Below are 23,589 nucleotides of genomic sequence, written 5' to 3' on the forward strand. Positions count from 1 at the left end.
ACCCCTATGGCCCCCTGCTACCAAAACCTTGCCACATAAACCCACTACAAAAGCCTAGAATCAGGGTGGCCTCCCTAGTGTCTCTACTCCATCACCCTTCAAAAACTGAGCTGGAGCTGTGAGGACCAGTTCAGTCCTGACTCGTTCCTACCGTCTTCTTTAAACCTTTCCATAGACTCTATACCATGTTGGGAACAGCAGCCCCTGCTTAGGATTGGGGTGAGGGGCCTGAGCATCTCTCTTGGCTCTGTTGTGCCTTTCCCTAGGTTCCCACAATCCACACCCCATCTGCACCCCCAGCCCAGGAAACAGGGAAATAGTGAACCATTTCATGCCAGAGAAGTCAAAAGTTATTACTGCCCAGTGCAGACCTTTCCCTCACAAGGTCCCACAGCAGGGGTGTCTCTGATCAGCCTCACAACCATGATATCCTGCAGTGAAGACATGGACAACCCGGCTGTCTGCGCTTCTTCCCCCTGCTGCAGACTTCCCGGGGCTCAGGGTGCTGCCCAGATGGACTTGGGGTCTCTGACAAGAGGCTGGGAGCTGCTCACAGTCGTGCAGCATTTTTTCAGGGAGTTAAGAGTTGCTTTGAGCTTCTTAAGCAAAGGCAAAGGGCTCTCCGGAGCAGCTGTGAAGAGCAAAAAGGAGCCCCCAAACTGTCTCCCAGTGGCAGAGGGCTGCCTCTACCTTTCCAGGGTGCTGTTTGTTGTCACAGTTTCTTGTTTTGTGCTTCTTGAGGGTACCTCAGGACATCTCAGGATCTCAGCTGTTCTTCTCAAAGATGCCCTTCAAGGATGCCCAGGGTTCCCAGGCTAGCAGCTCCCAAGCAAGCAGACATCTTTGCTCTGTCAGTATTTTTCCCTTAATAACCTGGTTGCCTTTATGGTGGCTCCCTTCAGGAGCGAGGTGAGGCTGAGCAGCCTGTAGTCCCTGGGTCCTTCTTCTTGACCTTCATAAGAACACGAGCAACATCTGCTTGCCTCCAGTCCACTGGCATTTCTCCCGCTCGCCATGTTCAATCACAGATTATCAAGAGTGGCCTCACAGTGACATCTGAGAACTCCTTCAGCACTTGCGTCTGCATCCCATTGGGGCCCATGGACTTAGAAATGCCTGGTTTGCTTTATATTCCTTGACCTGATCCTCTTCCACTGAGGGTAAATCTTCCTTGCTCCAGCTCTTCCCCTTGTCTCTGGGCTGTGGGATTCCTGAAGGCTGGTCTTGCTGGCAAATATTAAGGCAAAGAAGGTGTTCAGCACCTCAGCCTTCTCCCTGCGCTGTGTCACTGGGTCCCCTGTGTCCTTCAGCAGCGGGCTCACATTTTCGCTTGTCTTCCTTCTGCCGCCGATGCACTTAGAGAAGCCCTTCTTGTTGTCTTTAACATCCCAAGCCAGACTCAATTCCATTTGAGCTTTAGCTTTCCTGGCATCATCCCTGGATGCTCAGATGATGCCTCTGCATGCTTCCCACGTTAATCATCCTCTCTTCTACCCTCTGCATATTTGCTTTTTGTGTTCGAGTTTGGCCAGGAGCTCCTTGTTCATCCCTGCAGGACTCCTGCTGATTTTGTCTGACATCCTCTTTGTTGGAATGCATTGCTCCTGAGCATGGGGAAGGTGATCCTTGAATATGAATGAGTTTTCTTGGTCCCTTTTCTCTCTGGGACCTTATCCCGGATCTGCAAGCAGATCTTAGAAGAGGCCAAAGTCTGCTCTCCTCAAGTCCAGGGTTGTGATCTTGCTTTTCACCCCCAGGACCCTGAACTCCACCATTTCACGGTCACTGCAGCCAAGGCTGCCTCTGACCTGTGCATGAAGAGACAGCAGCTCCTTACGGACATTTTTCTTAGGGAGCAAGAGTTCTCCATTCCCATGTGATAGCAATCAGGCAGCGAATGCAGGAGAAAAAGCATGGCTGAGTAAGGACCTTCTGGTCAAACTACAGTGTGAGCAGAAAATCCATCGTGAAAGATGTCCCAGCCCATTGCAGGGGCTTTGGAACCAGATGATCTTTCAAGGTGCCTTCCAGGCAAACCATTCCGTGATTCCCAGAAAGCCCCTTGGTGCTGGTGAGCATGAGGTCCAGCCCAACACCTCTCCTTGTGGGCTCTCCTTAACCCTTGGGTGAGGAAGCTGCCATCAGCACACCCCAGGACCCTCCTGGATTGCTGATGTCTTGCAGTGTGATCCCTCCAGCAGACAGATGGGGCTTGAAGTCCCCTGGGAGGACTGGACCCTGCAAACATGAAGTTTCTCCTACCTATCTGTAGAGGGACTCAGCTACTTGTTTTTTTCTGGTCAATTCCTTTTCTTGCACAAGCACAGGGGAACTGGGTAGAGAAGCCTCAGATTTATTTAGAAGAGATGTCAGTAGGGCAGCACGCCCTCACTGACCAGAGGCAGGGTGTCTTCAAGGAAGTACACCAGGTCAGTGTAGGTGTCTTCTGGCAGCACATGAAGCAGCAGGTGGTAGAAGAACTCCTGGTCATAATAGGAGGCGTAGAGCACCGCAACTCCCAGCATGAAAAGGACGGCCAGCTCCAAGCACACGAAGATAAGGCAGAATGTCCTGTGGGGCAGAAAAAGGGCTGGAAAAAGGGCAGGCTGGACACATCCCGCACCCATGCCAGAGGGGACTGTTCTGGGAGCCCCACAGGCTGCCCCTCCAGACATTTCTCATTGCTCGCTTGGACGTGAGACACCTTGGCATTGGGCAGACACGCCGCAGCAGGCGTCCTGCAGGGGAACCTGGGTGTGGGCTTGCGGCCTGAGGGCACCTGAGGGGACACTCACCACAGCCAGGAAATGGCACCTCTTCTCGCCAGCTTCTCCTTCTGTAGGGCAACACAAGGTAGGGACACTTGTCAGGCCCCACTGCACAGTCCGGGCTGATGCCCAAGTGCAGGAGTTGCCTGCAGGAGCGCAGCCTGGGCCTGGACCAAGCGCTCCATGGACCCCTGTCCCTAGGGAGCCCCATGCTGGCAGGGGCAGGGGCAGGGGTTGACATGGGCTCTCCCCCTTACCTGTTCTGCTTCCAGCACCTCCATCATCACACTCCCTGGTGTCACGGCCTGCACTTCCATCTGCTGCTGCTGCCTGCAGGTAACAGGGTTTTTGGTTGGGTGAGTGCAGAACTCCAGCACCACGGGGGCTCCCCAGCAGAATGTGCACACCCCTGGACCGGGATTGGGCTCCTCTGTCACACCAGGTGCTGATCAGAACGGGCTCCCACACTCCATCCCTGGTTGCCCGTCTCCAGCCCTGGCGGTCCCATTGCTCCACTGGGTGCTGTGGAGAACCCCCTGGGTACAAGTGGCTTGGACTGGCGTACACTTCATTGGGTTAAAAACTGGCTGGGTAGCCGGGCCCAAAGAGTTGTGGTGAATGGAGTCAAATCCAGCTGCCTGGCAGAGAAGGACCTGGGAGTATTGGTGGATAGTCGGCTGAATATGAGCCAGCAGTGTGCTCAGGTGGTCAAGAAGGCCAACGGCATCCTGGCTTGTATAAGAAGCAGTGTGGCCAGCAGGTCTAGGGAAGTGATAGTCCCCCTGTACTCGGCTCTGGTGAGGCCGCACCTCGAGTACTGTGTTCAGTTTTGGGCCCCTCACTACAGGAAGCACATGGAGGTGCTCGAGAGAGTCCAGAGAAGGGCAGCGAAGCTTGGGATGAGGGGGAATGGGCTAAAGTTGCACCAGGGGATGTTTAGGTTGGATATTAGGAAGAACTTCTTTACTGAGAGGGTTGTTGGACATTGGTATGGGCTGCCCAGGGAAGTGTTGGAGTCCCCATCCCTGGAGGTCTTTAAAAGACGTTTAGATGTTGAACTTAGTGATATGGTTTAGTGGAGGACTGGTTAGTGTTAGGTCAGAGGTTGGACTGGGTGATCTTGGAGGTCTCTTCCAACCTAGACAATTCTGTGATTCTGTGAAGTGTGGGGCAAGGGAGGGGAAGGGGCAGTCCCCACTCACCAGGCATGTTCTACTTCTTTCTCCTCTACATCCTCCTGTAGACATCTTAATTCCTGACGCAGCACCTGGGAGACAGAGCTGTTGACTCCCTGTCCCTACTCCAGCCCTCCCCCACATCACCCACCCTGTGCCAGCGGGCACCCCACGGTTCCCCTTGGCCCCTGCACGCTACCTTTGTCTGCTCCTCCTCCTCCTGCAGCTGCTCTTCCAGCTTGGGAATGTGCTGCAAAACAACAGGCACAGTATTCTGGACAATCGTGCTGGGACCCAGGGACCCTCACTGCTCTCCAGCTTTGGGGCCATGCCATCTAGCTCCCCCACTGCCCCAAGGCACAGGGAGAGCTGTCGACTCACAGACAGGCACAGGGAAATGATGCCCCCCCCCTTCCCTCTCCACCGCATTCTGGCACAAATGTCTGGCCCAGCTACACCGCTGCCTGAGGCCGCTGGGCTGCACAGAAGCAGCGCTGGCACCCCCCTCTCTGACCCTCGAAGGAAGGGCCAACTTCTGCCCTCTGCCTTGCACCCCACCTTCAGGCCGTCAGATGTCTCTTCATTCACTTTCAGCTCAAGTTCCTGTGGGAGAGGAAAAGCAGAGGAGCAGCCATCAGGGCACTGGGGCACTGCTGAGAGATCTCTGCCTAGCTGGAGATCCTTGCCAGTGTCCCCTCCTGGCGACCATCCCTCCAGCTGCTGGAGCTCCAGACCCACAGGAAGGGCACTCATAGGATCACAGAACCATAGAAGGGCTTGGGTTGGAAGGGCCCTTAAAGATCATCAAATTCCAGGCCCCCTGCCATGAGTAGGGACACCTTCCACTAGACCAGGTTGCTCCAAGCCCCATCCAACGTGGCCTTAAACACTTCCAGGGATGGGGCATCCACAGCTTCTCTGAGCAGCCTGTTCCAGTGCCTCACCACCCTCTGAGTAAAGAATTTCTTCCTTGTATCTCATCTAAATCTACCCTCTTTTAGTTTAAAGCCATTACTCCTTGTCAAGTATCACTGCGCTCCCCAGCTTTCTTCAGCTTTAGGTATTGGAAGGTTATTAAAGGTCTCTGTGGAGCTTTCTCCTCCCCAGGCTGAAGAGTCCCAATTCTCTCAGCCTGTCTTTGTAGCAGAGGTGCTCCAGCCCCTTGATCATCTTTGTGGTGCTCTGCCGGACTCGTTCTAATATTTCCATGTCCTTCTGCTTCTGGGGGCCCCAAAGCTGAACACAGTGCTCCAGATGGGGTCTCAGGAGAGCAGAGTAGAGCTGCCATATGCCACAGGGGGTGCATGGACCCAGCACTGCCCCCCTTCCCTCTCCCCCCTTCTCTGTTAGGATGAGCCACATTGTTCCTTATATCTTGGTCTTTGCGACTGTCTTTTTTCCCTGCTCCAGCATGTGCTTCTGTGAGAGGGAAGGGGAAGAGGAGTAGCCATCAGGGCACTGAGGCACTCCTGTGAGCTCTCCACCTGGCAAGATATCCTTGCCATTCGCCTTGAATTTGTGATTAATAAGATCATCGCCACCAGCCACCTCTTCCTACCTCAAGCCTTCTGTGACTCTGTGAGTCTGAGGGTCTGTGAACTCACCTTCACAGGTGCCATCAACTCCTGCAGCTGGGCCATGCAACGTTTCTGCAAAGAGGAGCGGCAGAGAGGCACTTAGCCCCTGACACTGCCCTAGCTGTCACAGCTGAGGGACACGGACAAAGGAGGGGACACCAACCTCTCTGCTGAGCTCCGTCAGGTGCTCCTGGAGTTCGCAGGGCCTGTCCAGCATTTCTTGGCTCCCTGGATTGCCATGAGAATCTCTGCCGCCTGCAGGAATGAGGGTCCATCAGATTCCCCGTGCACAGACAGACACCCGCCTCCCAGCAGATAACCTCACCAAGCAGCCCTCCCTCTACCCTTTGAGGCCGCTGTATCACAATGACACACCACGGTGACACCATGGTGACATGGCCACTGCTGCCCACTGGGACATGGCTGGCACTGCTGGCCAAAAGCTGGCACAGGATCCAACCGTGGACAGCTGGGAAACACAGCACAAGGACAGGGAGCTGCCCTCCTTTGGGCCCATGCTGGTATTTTTAATCTCCTTCTCGCACTGGGGAGCCAATGTGAATTGGGAATGTCACTTCTTTTGACCGGCTAGCTCTGTTGTGCTGACTGAAAATTGACGGCTGAATATGAGCCAGCAGTGTGCTCAGGTGGCCAAGAAGGCCAACGGCATCCTGGCTTGCATAAGAAACATTGTGACCAGCAGGGCTAGGGACGTGATCATCCCCCTGTACTCGGCTCTGGTGAGGCCGCACCTCGAGTACTGTGTTCTGTTTTGGGCCACTCTCTTTCTTGATCCACCCCACCTCTTCCGTCACTTCCAGAGATCTTTTCTTTATCAGGCAGCGGGTCTCCTGCTGAAGGGCACTGCATTGCCCGCAGTTTGTCCAGCTCCTGCCCGTGCTCCTTCTGCTGCACAGGGCTCCTGGGGCGTCGTGCTGGGCCCCGACGGGATGAGGAGTGACCAGACACCATGGGTCCCTGGCCAACACCACCCTGGCTCATTGTTGAAAGAATTGCAAATCGGTGAACAAAGAATTACAAATTGGTGAACAGTCACCAAACGCTGCCAGCAAAAGCTACCAGCAATCGCACGGCCTGGGCCTGAGAGGGACAGCAGGCTCTGAGCCCTCGGCAAACACCAGCACCGCACAGCAGCAGAGGCAATCTCTACTGCTGGCCCTGTGGGCGCGAGCGGGGCCTTATATACTGGGTCTGGCTGTGACGTCATAAAGGAGGGGTGACGTCACATGACCTTATATGGTGTGTGATGTCATAAAGGAGGGATGATGTCATGTGCCCTTATATGGCATGTGCTAGCCCCAAATACGCCCCAACAGCCTCAGCACAAGGGGTGCAGAGGAGGGAGGTGAGGGCTTGGGAGCCAGTGCAGACGGAGCCCCCGCACAGGTGCACAACGAGAATCTGTCGGCGAGGCCTCAGGCATGGGCATAGCTGCTCTTTTACTGACCACATCCGTAGGGAGCTGATGACCTCCATCTTGCCAATTTATTCCTAAATAAATACATTTCCAGTGCACATCCTTTCACCTTACTGTGTTTAACGTGAAAAAAGCAGCCATCCAATTTTTTATTATTTTCTCTCCTTTCTCAAAAGGTGCTCCAGGGTGCTCTCACTTTTGCAGCCGCTTGATGCGGGCTTCTATGTCAGCAAGGTTGTCCCCTGCAATGGCCAGGTTTTCCTTCATCGTCTTCTGGACCTGCAGGGGGGTCAGTGGGGAAGGGAGTGAGCAGGGGGGACAGGATGGGGACCCCTCCCACCCCAGCACATGCTGCTGAGACTCGCCTCTGCCAGCAGCACGGTGTTGTCCTTGAGAACACCAGCTAAATCCTGCTGTGTGGTGTCCAGGTGCACAAGGACCTGCCCAAACTGTGTGGCTGGGAAGGGGGTGAAAACTCAGCACAGGAGGGCCCCCAGACCTCAGGACCTCCCTTGTCAGGCCACGCCACTGTCCCCAGCACCCCCCTTCCTTGCCCCTTACGTAGCTCTGGAGTGCATTCAACCCAGTAAAGCCAGCTGTTAATTATCTTGCTGCATTTAATTAATTAATTAATTAATAACTAATTATCTTGCTGTATTTACTATGTGTGCAGCCTCACCTTGAGTGTTGTGTGCACTTCTGGGCTCCACGATATAAAAGGGATGTGAACGTCCTTGAAAGCATCCAGAGGAGGGCAACAAAGCTGGTGAAAGCTTTGTCCTGTGAGGAGAGGCTGAGGGCACCTGGGTTGTCGAGGCTGGAGAAGAGAAGGCCAAGAGGCCACCTCATTGCTTTCTACAACCTCCTGAGGAGGTTGTAGAAAGCAATGAGAGCTTAATTATGCTCTGTGAGAGCACAAATATGCTCTCACAGAGGCGCAAAACAACATCACTTACTGGCTCAGCTCTGGAAAACAATGGGGCCCTTCCCAAACATGGGGCATCCTCTAGATCTTTCTGACAGAAACCACCCCTATGGCCCCCTGCTACCAAAACCTTGCCACGTAAACCCACTACACCTATCTCAAAAGCATCCTCTCCTGGGTTGCCCCACACGATGATGTCTTCAACGTACATCCACGGGTCCTGAGGGAACCGGTGGACTTGCTAAGCCACTGTCCCTCATACCTGAGAAGTTGTGGAAGTGCGTTTAAGGAGTTCCCACTGACTGCAGGAGGGAAAATCTAGCCCCAGTTTTGAAAAAGGGAAAGAGGAAGGCCCGGGAGCTACAAGCCTTCCTCCCTTCGTGGGGGTGCAGAGCCTTCATCACCCTGAGGTGCAAGGAAGAGCTGAGGCAGGGCAGGGCTGGGTGTGCAGGGCCGCTCTGGAAGGTTCTGTGCTGGGGGCATGATGTGGGGGGTGCTGGGGGGGAACAACACAGAGCTAAGGGGACACATGGGGCTGGGGGCACCTGGAGCACACAGTCAGGGAGAACTGTAGTGTATCCCGTGCTGAGGACTGAATGCAGTTCGTGAGTCCTGGGTCCAGCTCTGGGCTCCCCGGTACAAAAGAGACCGGGATCTCCTGGGAAGGGTCCAGCGGAGCCCACGAAGGTGATACGGGGCCTGGAGCATCTTCCCTAGGAGGAGAGGCTGAGAGACCTGGGGCTGTTCAGCCTTGGGAAGAGAAGACTGAGGGGGGATCTCATCAATGTGCTTAAATATGTGAAGCGTGGGAGACAGGGATTTGGCCAACCTCTTCTCAGAGGCCTGTGGGGACAGGACAAGAGGCAACGGCCACAAAATGGAGCCCAGGCAGTTCCGCACCAACAGGCGAAAGAAATTCTTCACAGAGAGGGTGCCGGAGCGCTGGGACAGGCTGCCCAGGGAGGCTGTGGGGTCTCCTTCTCTGGAGATATTCAAGGCCCGTCTGGAGGCCTACATGGGCAGCCTGCTGTAGGGAGCTGCTTTGGCAGGGGGGTTGGTCCCGATGAGCTCTCGAGGTCCCTTCCAACCCCTACAACTGTGTGATTCTGCAAAGTGTGGGGGGAGATGCGGGGGGAGCAGCTCAGGGTGGAGGACATGGGGCTGCATGTTGGGGGGCACATGTGAGTGACAGTGGGGGTATAATTTGTTATAAGTTGCCCCCTTAATTAATTTTCAGAGAGCATTGCATTAATAATAGAAAGGAATTTATTGAGTAAGCAACAGCAAGCAAAACAGCGCTGGGCGGCCGGGGAGTCTCGGCTCCGCCAACGGCGCGCACCTCACCCCCGCCAGGGTCCCTTTTTCTATCTTGGTAATTCCGGGATTACGCAGCACATCCTGGGATAATCTGCGACTGCGCGCACTGTTGCTAGGGGGTCGTCTCTGTCCCTCTGGTGGTCGTGAAGATGAAGGCCGTAGTCTTCCTCAGCGTTGTGGTTCAACTTCTTTTTTTATTTGGTCATGTTGGCCCAGCGTGAGACAGGAAGGCAGGATGTTGATACACTAGGTTAGCAACTTACCAGGAGATGGTTACATGAGCTTTGCAGCAGTGTCTTTGAACAAAAGAGGCAACTGAGATGCAGAAGGAGAGAAGGGGAGGGGCTTCTCTTTTTTGTTACATTAAGCAAAAGAATTTTCATAGTGTCTAGCCAAGTATTATACATCTCCTTACTTCAGCAGGAAGCTTTTGCAACTCCTGCTCCTCAAACGGAACTCCTCATTTTATAATACAAAAGGCAATGAACAAACATTTATTGTGTATTACATAATGGACATAGGAGTGGAACTGGTGAGGGGAAATGAGGTCATATAGGAGTGGGGGCACACACGAGTGTCAACGGAGGAGTTGTCCTCCTCCCTGTTAAAGGGGAACAAAGCTCCCCCCACGGCCTTCCTCCCTTTGTGGGGCTGCAGAGCCTTCACCACCCGCTGGCCGTCATACCTGAGAAGCTGTTGCTAAGGGCCATAGGAAATAAGGGGGTGGTTGGTGACAGACAACATGGCTTCACTCGGGGCAGATCGTGCCTGACAAATCTGGTGGCCTTCTATGATGGGGTTACAGCTTTGGTGGGTGGGGAAAGAGCAACGGACATCATCTTCATGGACTTGTGCAAAGCACTTGCACTGTCCCCCGTGATCTCTGTGACCGCCATGTCCCATTGTCCCCCATGGTCTCAGTGCCAGCCATGTCCCAGTGGGCAGCAGTGGCTATGTCACCATTGTGTCACCATGGTGTGTCATTGTGATACGGCTGCCTCAGAGAGTATAGGGAGGGCTGCTTGCTGAGGTTATCTGCTGTGTCTGGCTTTTGGGGGTGCTTCTGACAAGCCACACCAGGGCTGCCACGCAGGGTGAGGCCACCAAACTGGGAGAAGAGGGTGAGGGCAGAGTGACCTCCCCGGAGCCCGTACAGCCCGCAGGCAGGCGAGGGGGTGAACAGGGCTGTGTGTGAGGCTGCAAGCAGTGAGGGGCGGGCAGGAGCCCCCCCAGCTGTCTTGGGGCCACGAGGGAGAGCTGTGTGGGGCAGCTGAGGCTGGCAGGGGGGCAAAGGAAAGGGGTCCCAGGGGCTGTGGGCACTGGTAACGTCACAGGGTGGGATGCTGACACTGGAGGTGGCCTCACGGAGGCCCACGGGTCGAGCAGCCCTGTGCACGCTGTGCAGGTGCAGGCACTGGGGGGGGGTCATGAAGGGGTCTTGGAGCACATGTAGGCCCGCAATTAAGAGCTGACGGAGATGCAGGACTCGAAGGATAGGGAGCTGCTGGTGCTGCAGTCTGAGCCCATGGCCATGCTCCTCACGCTGTGCTGGCTTGTGACGTGCAGGTGAAGCCATGGAGGCAGAGGGTGTGAAGGGGTCCCTGGAGCGTGCGCAGGAGTGCGGCCAGAACATGGCAGAGGTGTTGGCACAGCTCCGTCAGGCAAGGGCTGGTTTGGAAGCGGCGCTGGAGGAGTTCTTCAAGGTCTGTAACCCAACGGCAGAAATCCAACAGGGGCACGGCAGAGCTGCTGGGGAGTGCTGCGATCCCCAGAACGCCTTAGCGCTTGCCGCCCTGGTTCTGGCCTGGCCTTGCAGAGCCCTGGGGATAGGCTGGGGATTCCCTTTCCCACCGTGACTCCATGCCATGTGTCCCGGTTGCTTTGCAGTGCGAACGGAGGCGTGCAGAGCTGGAAAAGGCTGTTGCTGAAAGCGCCGGGATCAACAAGGTCCTGAGGGCAGGAGGGAGGGGAGATCAACGTGTTTGTCGGGGAGGAAGCCCCCTCCAAGCAGGTGTAGGGTGGACTCACAACCTGGTCCTTTGTTTCTCCAGGCGCTGAGGGAGGAGATTAAGCACCTCCGGGAGAGAAAGGAGGTTCTTGAAACACAAATTGCCACGTGAGTGGGGACAGGGCCCTGACCCCGACCAGGGGTAGACAGCGGGGAGGATCTGCACAGCATCCAGGCACCTGTGTCACAGTTTGGGGGCTCCTTTCAGCTCCTCACAGCTGCTCTGGGGAGCCTTTTGCCTTCTCCTAAGCAGCTCCAAGCATCTCTGAGCAACTCTCGACTCCTTTTAGCAATGCTGCACGACTGTGAGCAGCTCCCAGCCTCTTGTCAGAGACCCCCCAAGCCCCAAGGCCTGGGGCAGGGAGGAGGCAGAGGATGCAGGGAGGGAGTGTAGGTTTATGCGGTGCTGGGACGATGAGATGCCTCGTCCCTGCTCCAGCAGAGGCTGGGCAGCACCCTGAGCCCCTCCTGGCCACCTCAGTCAAGGGGGAAGTCCTAATGCTGGCCGAGGTCTCTTCTCGCAGCCCAGAAACTCTGTGGTGTCTGTAACAGGGGGAAGAGGATGCAGGCGGCCAAGCTGCCCAAGACTTCGACGCAGGAGATCGTGGCTGCGCAGCTGGTAGGAGAGATACCCCTGCTGTGGGGCTGGGGGGGGGCGGTCTGGACTCGGCCCCAGAGGACATGGGGCCATTCACCTCAGTGGGAACGAGGGAGGGGGTCTGAGCGCCCCCAATGCCTTCCCTGTTTTGCGTGCCCCAACACGTGGCCCTGCTTTGCCTTGTCCTGTAGGATGAACAGTTGGCATCAAGGAGGCACAGAATCACTACTTGGCTGCGGTGAGTTGCTCTCGGAGGTCGTGGCTCCCAAGGCGTTAGGCAGCTTTTGACTTCTCCAGGATGAACTGCTTCAGCATTTCTTTGTTTCCTGGGTTGGGGAAGCAGGCGGGGTGTGGATTTCAGCCTCCCCTGGCCCTCAAAGTACCACAGAGCCAAGAGGGATAGGCAGGTTCCTCACCCCACTCCTGAGCAGTATCTGTTGCTCCCAGCACGGCACAGGGTCCCATGGCAGCGCTTAAAGAGGATGGCTGGGAAGAGCTGGGACAAATTTATCGCTGGCTCTGTCTGAACCTTCTTCTGTTCTGCAGGAGATTTCTGGTGTCCTTTGCCGGCCTGCAGCTCGCCTTCCTCATCCTGGTCCTGCTGAAGAGGGACATCCTCCACTGGGTCCTTCCTCCAGGGCTGGCATCTGCCCTTGGAAGCCATCCACCACGACCCTTTCTCTTCTAACCCTACCAATAAACCACAGCCCTTTATCAATAACCCTACCAATAATCCGCAGTCTTTTATTAGCGGGGAAGGGCAGGGCAGACATTCTGCATGGCCGGTGCTGACTGCATGATGCTGCCGAGCAGTTGGTGGCCTGCTGGGTGTTTGATGCACCCCACAGTGAGCAATATGAAACAAGAAGAAGAATCCCAGCTCAGAAATCTGTGCTTCTCCCTGTGTTGCAAAAGGAATCATGCACTTCCCTTGTAAGAGAGAAGCAGCAATATATTTGTTGCTGAAAACAGTGATGGAGCAAAGCCAAATACGCCTGCTGAATGTCTGCTTGGCAGCTTACCAGTGTGTGGGGCTAGCAGAGGGCATCAAACAGACCTCAGCGTGACCACAGGTATGGGGGGCAGTGGGCAGTGACCCACCCCTGGGTGCTAATGGAGGGCGGGGAAGGGCCCCTCCACAGCCCCGTTCTGTGCAGGGGAGCACGGCCAGGTACACACAAACAGGGACAGCTACTTGCAGGCAGAGGGAGAGATTCCCAGGGGACCATGACGCTGGGGGGGGATGCAGATGCTCAGGGAGGTGCTCCAGGGTGCTCTCACTTTTGCAGCCGCTTGATGCGGGCTTCTATGTCAGCAAGGTTGTCCCCTGCAATGGCCAGGTTTTCCTTCATCGTCTTCTGGACCTGCAGGGGGGTCAGTGGGGAAGGGAGTGAGCAGGGGGGACAGGATGGGGACCCCTCCCACCCCAGCACATGCTGCTGAGACTCGCCTCTGCCAGCAGCACGGTATTGTCCTTGAGAACACCAGCTTAATCCTGCTGTGTGAGAAGAGGGTCCAGGTGCACAAGGACCTGCCCAAACTGTGTGGCTGGGAAGGAGGCGAAAACTCAGCACGGGAGGGCCCCCAGACCCCAGGACCTCCCTTGTCAGGCCACGCCAGTGTCCCCAGCACCCCCCTTCCTTGCCCCTTACGTAGCTCTGGAGTGCATTCAACCCAGTAAAGCCAGCTGTTAATTATCTTGCTGCATTTAATTAATTAATTAGTTAATAACTAATTATCTTGCTGTATTTACTATGTGTGCAGCCTCACCTTGAGTGTTGTGTGCACTTCTGGGCTCCACAATATAAAAGGGATATGAACGTCCTTGAAAGCATCCAGAGGAGGGCAACAAAGCTGGTGAAAGCTTTGTCCTGTGAGGAGAGGCTGAGGGCACCTGGGTTGTCGAGGCTGGAGAAGAGAAGGCCAAGAGGCCACCTCATTGCTTTCTACAACCTCCTGAGGAGGAGAAACGCAGAGGTGGGTGTCGATCTCTTCTCCCTGGTAAATGATGAAAGGATGTGTGGGAATGGCACAAAGATGCACGAGGGGAGGTTCAGACTGTACATGAGGAAAAATTGCCTTACCATGAGGGTGGCAAACCTTGGTACAGGCTTCCTGGTGAGGTGACAGCTCCCCATGCCTGTCAGTGTTCGAGAGGCATTTGGATGATGCCCTCAAAAACAAGCTTTAACTTTTAGTTAACTCTGGAGCGGTTAAGTTGTTGGACTGGATGATCTTTGAAGATCCCTTCCGACCTAGCAATTCTACTCTAAAATGGCCAGTCCGCTGTGATGGGACCAATCCTGGAAAGGATATGTCACAACTCTCTGAACCCCCTCTTTTACCTTTTTATTGCTGAGCCTGACGTTTTATGGCATGGAACATCTTGTTGGTTAGTTTGGTTGCTCTGCCTGGTTATGTCTCCTCCCAACCTCTGGCTCACCCCAAGGCCATTCACTTGAGGGGCGGGTGTAATAGAAAAATAGAGTGTAAACAGCTGTAAAAATAGGTGTAACAGAAATAGAGAAGGCCTCCACGCTGTGCAAACACTGGTCAGCCAAAGCTAACAACTTCAGGGCACTACCAGCATTGTTTTGGCCACAGCTCTAAAACACAGCACCTTACAAGCTGCTATTAAGAACATTAACTCTATCCCAGCCAGACACAGTACAGGGGCCACGTCTGGAGGCCTTTGGGGCTGTTCTCATCACTTACAGCTCATCCCACGGGTACTCTGTGGGGCAGGTCACCCCAGGATGCCTCTGACAAGCAAGAGAATGGGAGAAGCCATCACAGCCTGAGGGAGAAGCAGCTACACCCCCCTCATTTTGAAAAGACTCAAATACTTGCAAAGTCTTTGCAAAGACTTATGGCAAGGTGCAGGTGGGAAAGAGCTTGACGGGGGGCTCATACCCCAGCCCAGCGCTGTGTCTCCCTTCGTGCGGCTCTCCTCTCCCCATGATTGGGATACGGGGGAATGGGCTTGCTCTCAGAACCCCTTCTGCATCTGTCACCTCTCTGACCAGGCTGTGTGTGCTGGTGTGGGACCTTCGTGAGGTGCTCCCATCTGATCCCGGTGCTCCTGAGCATGAGACGGTCTGCAAGCAGCAGCTGCAGGGCTCGGCCTCTCCATCATGCTCAGCCCTGCTCCTAGCTCTCTGCTTGTGTGATCCATGGAAGAACTCTACAGCTCAAAGCAAATGAGATATAAAATACATACATGGTTTATTTCGGCGCTGGGATAGCTCCCAAAGGCATGCGCACCCCAACACGGCAACTTGCCTTCGTTATATGCAGCAAAGGGTTACACATGCATGAAGTTTCCTAATACGCCTACACATGTAATACACAATAAATGTTTGTTCATTGCCTTTTGTATTATAAAACAAGGAGTTCCGTTTGAGGAGCAGGAGTTGCAAAAGCTGTTGCAAGTAAGATGTATAATACTTGGCTAGACACTATGAAAATTCTTTTGCTTAATGTAACAAAAAGAGAACCCCCTCCCCTTCTCTCCTTCTGCATCTCAGTTGCCTCTTTTGTTCAAAGACACTGCTGCAAAGCTCATGGAACCATCTCCTGGTAAGTTGCTAACCTAGTGTATCAACATCCTGCCTTCCTGTCTCACGCTGGGCCAACATGACCAAATAAAAAAAGAAGTTGAACCACAACGCTGAGGAAGACTACGACCTTCATCTTCACGACCACCAGAGGGACAGAGACGACCCCCTAGCAACAGTGCGCGCAGTCGCAGAATATACCAGGATGTGCTGCGTAATCCCGGAATTACCAAGATAGAAAAAGGGACCCTGGCGGGGGTGAGGTGCGTGCCGTTGGCGGAGCCGAGACTCCCCGGCCGCCCAGCGCTGTTTTGCTTGCTGTTGCTTACTCAATAAATTCCTTTCTATTATTAATGCAATGCTCTCTGAAAATTAATTAAGGGGGCAACTTATAACAAATTTGGTGCCGTGACTCAGATGAAGGCAATCTGATTGAAAGACCTTCGGAGGGGGCGCCCCGCTGATTTCAGCGGCCTTCGCTAGGATTACTTTCATTCAAACTCTTCACCGACGAACCCTAAATTCGGCAGCAAGCAAATAAAGCCGGCAACCCCTAGTAATCTTTGTGCACGAAGACCGAACGAAGACTCAGGAGTGAGTAAGTATAGGCCGGTGATCCGTTCGGTTGGGGTTGGGTATCCTGGAGCGTGTCGTTGTGAGACGTCCAATTGCGGACAAAGCGAGTGTGGACCCCTCGGTAGTGCGGTTCCCACATCCCGCGAGGGACTGGGCCATGAAAAGGGGGAAGCGATTTTTGTGTGTGTGTGTGAAGGCGCTCCAGAAGATGGGACAGAAGAAGAGTAAGCCTTCTGGTCCCATGGGCGGGGTAACGACAGATGTTAGGTTACCCCGGGATTAATGATTAAAAATTGGGAGGATTCCCCTTTTAGGCGGGAAAGGAATAAAGTAAAAGTGATACATTATTGTGTTGAAGTTTGGGGTGGTAAACAGATTTGAGGAGACCACCTTTACTGGCCCGTGTTTGGGTCCTTTGAAGATTGGGTTTGCCAGGCCCTAAATGATTAAGGAGGTATTGGGGAGGCATTGGGGAGGCAAGGAGAATCCCCAGACATGGACTGTATATCTCGAAACAAGACACTGAAACTCATGATAAGGAAGCGGCAGACGGACAGAGAAACAAACGTAAGGACTATAAATCTCAAAACTGGACATTGGAATTCATTATAAACGGAAGAATTGGCAACAACCAGCTCTCGCAATTAAGAAACATGCCAATTCAGCAGATTCCTGACCAAAGGTGAAAAGTACACTGTGAGGAAGACTCGGGGTCTTCCTCCCAAAGACCCCTGCCCACGTCCCAAAGACCCCTGCCCACAATTCTTGGAAGGCTCTACGCAGGCGCAAGGTGCCAAAAGGCTAATTAGCATGAGAAGCGAGGGAAGGCGGGGATAGGTAATGCATATGTATAGGTGCTTGTAGAATATTGATAGATTGATTGTATAAATTCAAGACTGCTTTCCGCTTTAGGTATGCACGATAGGTGGAGAGATCCCCCGTGCATCCAGCGCTGCAATAAAGAATATACCACTTAAAGGAATTTCGGCTTCGATCTTTGAATCAATCTGGCACCCCAGATGGGACAACCTCTCTGCCGGACCGCAGGACCCGCTGGGGACAGGACTCCCTAGGGTACCCCCGGGATTTCCCGGAGGGACTCCTCGACTCACCGGATCACTGCGGAGGCAGACAAGGACCCCATCATTGTAAGTGAGTATATTCTTTATTCTGGTTTGGTTTTCTGGTAGACCGGTCATCTGGGACTGTCCAGTAAGTCGGAAGGTGACTTCTGCAGGACAGTATTTGGTATATACTTTGTGGTTAGTACCACAAGTATATCTGGGGACCTTGGGGTCCATCTGTATCTGGAACTGTCTGTAAGTCAGAAGGTGATCTTCTGCGAGGCAGTGTTTGGTATATACTTTGTGGTAAGCACCATAAGTATATTTGGGGACCTTAAGGAAAGAGCTCGCTTTAAGGTCCATCTGGAATTGTGTTGTCTATTTCGGTTTTCTGACTCATGGAGTATGGTATTTAACTTTGGTTATTGTTACTGTGATTTTGGCTATTTTTCTGGTGGTAATAGTAGGTTCGTGGCATTGTTATAAGAGAGATATCGTTACGGTGTTACACAGTTTGGTTTTCTGACTTATCGCATGTGGAATTTGACTCTGACTATTGTTATTGTGATTTTGGCAATATTGCTGGTAATAGTAATTTTGTGACATTGCTACTGAAAGATATTGCGTGCCTGTATTTTTGTGAGTGATACGTTTTGTGATATGCTTTTGTAAGTAACATGTGTATTCTGAAAGTGTAAACTGGAAAATGGGGGGGCAAACAAGCAGTGAAATTTTAAAGAAAAGTGTGTTAGGATGTGTTTTAAGTCACTGGAAGGATATTGGAGGATCTGCCGGTGGAAGTGTGAACAGGAAAACATTGATAAAATATCGTAATCAGTGGTGGCCGCTTTATAAGCTGGAATGTGGAGAAAAGTGGCCCCTAAATGGAACTTTAAACTATAATATTTTGCTACAGTTAATGTTGTTTTTTGAGAAGCAGAACAGGATGAAATGTTGTATACTGATGTTTCAGCATCTTGGTGGGAAAAGGTACAGAATTAAGTTGGCCCCTGACTGAGCCTTTGATGATGGCATTAGAGAAGTACAGGCTGGAGAAAGATAAAGGAAGTGTTAAAAGGGTTGTTGAAAGTGTTAAAGGTGTTTGAAGTTGAATGAGCAGGGAAAGAGGATGTAGGAATGATAATAGTTCTGCCTCTGCCCGAGGCAGAGATCTTAAAATCATGGGTGTTAGCCCTTTAGGGCAAAGGGACCATGATGGGTCCGAGAGAGTTGTCACAGAAACAGAAAACCAGTTAACTCTTAAAACAACCTGAGTTCATGTGCGAGCTCAGATTGCCGATGGGACCGCTCAGGGAACTGTGGACAATTGCATTCCCCTGACCGACCCCCACTAAGACCCGAATCATCCTGAAAATTATGAACGGTTAAGTAAATACTAAAATCTGGATGAAATGGGAATTGAGAATATGCTTCCAACAAGGTCTAAAAGAAACCCCTATGGAATTTTTGGACCAACTCTGAAATGTAATGAAAATAAATAAATAAATAAATAAATAAATAAATAAAACAAAACGGTTTGGACCTGGCTTCGGAGGACAAATTGACTAGCCTTTTCCTAGGATAATAGACCCCTGATTTCAACAGGAATAACAGGGACCTGGGGAATCTACCCTAGTACCTCCGCTGGTTATAATGAAGCTAGGGGAGGAATGGAAGTGAAATTTCTTATTGATATGGGGCAACGTATTCAGTTCTAAATCAAGCATTAATGCCTTCACAGAATTATTATGTTAGGGTAAAAGATGTGTCGTGGTTTAACCTGGCCGGCAGCTAAACACCACGCAGCTGTTCGCTCACCCTCCCCCTCCCTCTCTGGGACGGGGGAGAGAAATGGAAAGTGAAGCCTGTGAGTTGAGATAAAGACAGTTTAATAAGACAAAATAATAATAATAATAATAATAATAATATGATGATGATGATGATGATAATAGTACTACTACTAATAATGTGTACAAACAAGTGATGCACAATGCAATTGCTCACCACCCGCTGACCGATGCCCAGCCTAACCCCGAGCAGTCCGGCCCCCGGCTAGCCACCCCTATATATTGTTTAGCATGACGTCAGATGGCATGGAATACCCCTTTGGCTAGTTTGGGTCACCTGTCCTGGGTCTGTCCCCTCTCAGCTCTTACTGCACCCCCAGCCTGCCCACTGGCAGGACAGAACAAGAAGCTGAGATGTCCTTGGCTTGGTATAAGCACTGCTCTGCAACAATTAAAACATCAGGGTGTTATCAGCACTCTTCTCATCCTAAGCCAAAACATAGCATTCTACCAGCTACTAGGAAGAAAATTAACTCTGTTCTAACTGAAACCAGGACAAGGTGTAACCGAAAAGGCTTATTTTTGTGAACCTTTGAAGTACAAGTTAGGGAAACAATGGGGCATACACAGATTTTTATATATGCCTAGCTCCTCATGGGCACTCTTAGGTAGAGATTTATTAGAGCAAGCAGGAGCAGAAATTGTCTTCGAAAAAGGGAAAATGGAATTAAGAATAGGAGAAGAACAACTAACAAATGTGTTAAGTTTGGCACTAATACAAACTGACCCTAAAAGTGAAATACCTTTAGAGATCACAGATCAAGTATGTCCAGGAGTTTGGGCTACCGAAGTCCCTGGAAGAGCTAAAAATGTGACCTTAATAATTATTAAATTAAAGCCAGGACAGAAACCCGTTAAGGTTAAGTAATATCCTTTGAGGATAGAAGATAGGAAAGGAATTAAAGAGATAATTAATAAATTTTTACAGTATGGATTATTGATTGAATGCGAATCAGAATACAATACACCCATATCGCCAATTAAAAAGGCAGATGAAAAAGCTATAGGCTAGTTCAGGATTTGAGGGCCATAAATAAAATCACTGAGGATATACATCCAGTAGTGGCAAACCCTTATACTTTGCTGACTAAATTAAAGAATAGTCAAGTCTGGTTTACCGTACTGGATTTAAAAGACGCCTTCTTCTGCCTAGGCTTAGCCACAGAAAGCCAAAACCTATTTGCCTTTGAATGGGAAAGTCCCGATTCAGGCAGAAGGACGCAGCTTACGTGGACATTACTACCTCAAGGATTCAAGAATAGCCCCACTATTTTTGGAAACCAATTAGCAAGGGAACTCGAAACATGGATGCCTCCGGACACTGAAGGTGCTTTGTTACAATATGTAGATGATCTCTTAATAGCTACTGAGACTAAAGGGAGTTGTATTCAATGGACTATAAGTCGTCTTAATTTTCTGGGTTTAAATGGATATCAAGTCTCTTGACAGAAAGTCCAGCTGGCTCAACAAAGTGTGACCTATCTGGGATTTGAAATTTCGGAAGGACAACGAGAACTAGGAACTGAACATAAGGAAGTCATTTGCCAGACTCCAGAACCTCAAATGGTAAAGGAGCTACAAACATTTTTATGAATGACAGGTTGGTGTCGCCTTTGGATTTATAATTATGGACTATTGGTAAAGCCTCTATGTGAATTGATAAAGATTAACCAGTCAAAGTTAGTCTGGACTGGAGAAGCACAAAAAGTCTTTAAACAACTTAAACAAGAATTGATGATTTTGAAATATCAAGCAATATTGGTAGAACAGGACAACGTGGAAATTGTGATAACTAATATTGTGAATCTAGCCTCTTTTCTTAGTGATGCTCCGGCACAGCCTGTGATTCACGATTGTTTAGAAACTATAGAGACTGTGTATTCCAGCTGACCAGACCTTAAGGAGGAGCCCATGGAAGATGCGGAAGAAACTTGGTTCACGGATGGGAGCAGTTTTGTTATGCAAAGACAACGTAAAGCTGGATATGCTATAACAACTACTCAGCAGGTAATCGAGTCTAAGCCTTTACCCCCTGGAACATCAGCTCAAAAGGCAGAGATAGTTGCTCTCACGAGAGCATTGGAACTGGCAGCGGGAAAAAGGGTAAATATTTGGACAGATTCTAAATATACATTCGGCGTGGTACATGCTCATGGAGCAATTTGGAAAGAACATGGATTGCTGACCGCTCAGTGAAAACACAAAGTATGCTGAAGAAATTTTAAAATTGTTAGAGGCTGTAAAACAACCAGAAAAGGTAGCTATCATGCATTGTCAGGGACACCAAAAGGGGAACACCGATTTTGAAATTGGAAATCGATTGGCAGAGGCTAAGCAGGCAGCTGAAATAACTGAGGTGAAGGCATTGTCTTTGATACCAGACGGTAAAATCCAAACTATATCCAAATTATACAAAAGAAGACTTAAAATTAATTGAAGATTTGAAAGGTAAAATGAAACCAGATGGATGAGTATATTTAAAAGATAACCACATAGTAATACCCTCTAGTTTGACATGGCCCATAGTTCTTACAGAACACAATAAAACGCATTGGGGAGCTGGCACACTGCATAAGAGCCTGAGTCAGACATTAGTGGGACGATATGATAAAACAAGTAACTCAACAATGTAGCATTTGCTTACACAATAACCCCAATACCAATAATAGAATAAAATTTGGAATAATCGGTAAAGGAAATTATTCGGGGCAACAGTGGCAAATTGATTTTTCAGAACTCCCTAGAAAAGGGGGGTATCATTATTACTGGTTCTGACTGACACGTTTTCAGGAAGGCCTGAAGCCTTTCCCTGTCGAACAAACAAAGCAAGAGAAGTGGTTAAAGTCTTGTTAAATGAAATAATACCATGCTTTGGGGTTCTAGTAGCAATGTCTTCTGATAGAGTTTCACATTTTTGTGCACAAGTGGTAGAACAGATAAGTAAGATTCTAAAGATAGATTGGCAACTGCATACTCCTTATAGACCACAGGCAAGTGGACAGGTAGAAAAAATGAACCATTTAATTAAACAATAAATAGCTAAAATTGGATAAGAAGCTAATTTGTCATGGCCTCAATCCCTCCCTTTAGCATTACTTGGAATTAGAGTTAAACCTAGAATAAAAGGGAATTTGAGTCCCTTCAAAATCTTATATGGAAGGCCATAGCAATTTCTATTTAGTGGAGAGGACCTAACGCAGTTAGGATCAGAATATTTATATGCTTATATAACTGAACTTCAGAAACAATTAAATAAAGTACATAAATTTGTTTTAGGGACCAGGGCTAGAGGGTTGGATCAACCAATCCACCCCTTTAAGCTCGGGAATTATATATATATATAAAGACTTTTTCAGGACAACCCCTACAGGAAAAATGGAAGGAAAGTGGATGGGACCATACCAAGTATTACTGACAACACACACCGCCATTAAGATTAAGAAGCAAGCAGCTTGGATCCACAATTCAAGGGTGAAGAAGGTCCCGGCGAGGATATAGACCACCACTCCAATTGGACCAACAAAATTACGGTTTTCCAGATCCTAATGATTGCAGGGGTGCGGTTCTCGGATTCGGGGTGGGCAACTTGGGATGAGAACTTACACCTGACCTTAATACAAACAATTTCTCAAGTAACTAATAAGACAAACTGTTGGGTATGCACCCATCTGCCACAGCATGGGAATAAGGGTGTATCGTTAATCGGGATTCCGTTGCCTGCAAACTTATCTTGGACTAATTTGTGGGAAAACACATCTTGGGGTCGAAAATATGAAGAAGTTTTGGAACTAGAAGTTAGTAGCTTCGTGCCGTTGGAATCTTACTATGTATGTGTACAAAGGTGTAACCCGCCTAAGGGTATGGGAAAACAGGATTGTATAAATACAGGTACTACTTATGTGGGGAATCAGACATCTTGTAATCGAAAAATTGATATTAGTACAACTAGCAGTTGGGCAAATTCAACCAGCTGGCCAGTACCAGAAGGAAAAGGGTGGTATTGGCTATGCAATGATACAGCCTGTAAGGTCTTGCCCGAGAATTGGAAGGGAACTTGCACTCTAGGAGCGGTAGTCCCCAATATGGCAGTACACGATGTAGTGCCTCGAGCCTACTTGAGAAATCATATGCGGAGAATCAGACAAAAAATTAACAATCCATTGATAGAGAGACACACCGCTTTTCATAGTTTTGTTTGATGGTTTATCCCATGGTTAGGAGTGAGTGAATTGGAAAAGGCAATAGTTAATATTTCTGCAATTATAGAGAAGTTAGAAAACAAAACTCTGGATGCTATAAAGGCTCAACAAGAAGAGATATCTAGTTTATCACAGGTAGTATTACAAAATCGGATGGCCCTAGACTTGTTACTGGCCGCTCAAGGGGGAGTCTGTACAGTAATAAACACAAGTTGTTGTGTGTATGTAGATCAGAGTGGAAGGATCTCTACCGACCTGGAAGAAATATGGAAGCAGACAAGGGTCCTACATGATATCAGTAAAGATGATCTTTTGTGGAGTTTTAGTGAAATATGGAATAAGTTAACCTCCTGGTTGCCCAATTTTCAATGGTTGAAACAAGTGTTCATTGCTCTAATCGCATTAGTAGTATTAGGAATATTTGTGTGCATGTTGTTTAGATGCCTGCTTTGTTGTGTTACTGTAAATAATGAAAGTATCTGATGCAAAAGAATTTGCATGGGAAAAGAAAAGGGGGGATTGATTAAGGAGGTATTGGGG

The sequence above is a fragment of the Aythya marila genome (assembly GCF_965140915.1).
Source record: "Aythya marila genome assembly, contig: HAP1_HAP1_SCAFFOLD_174, whole genome shotgun sequence".
Classification (NCBI taxonomy): Eukaryota; Metazoa; Chordata; class Aves; order Anseriformes; family Anatidae; genus Aythya; species Aythya marila.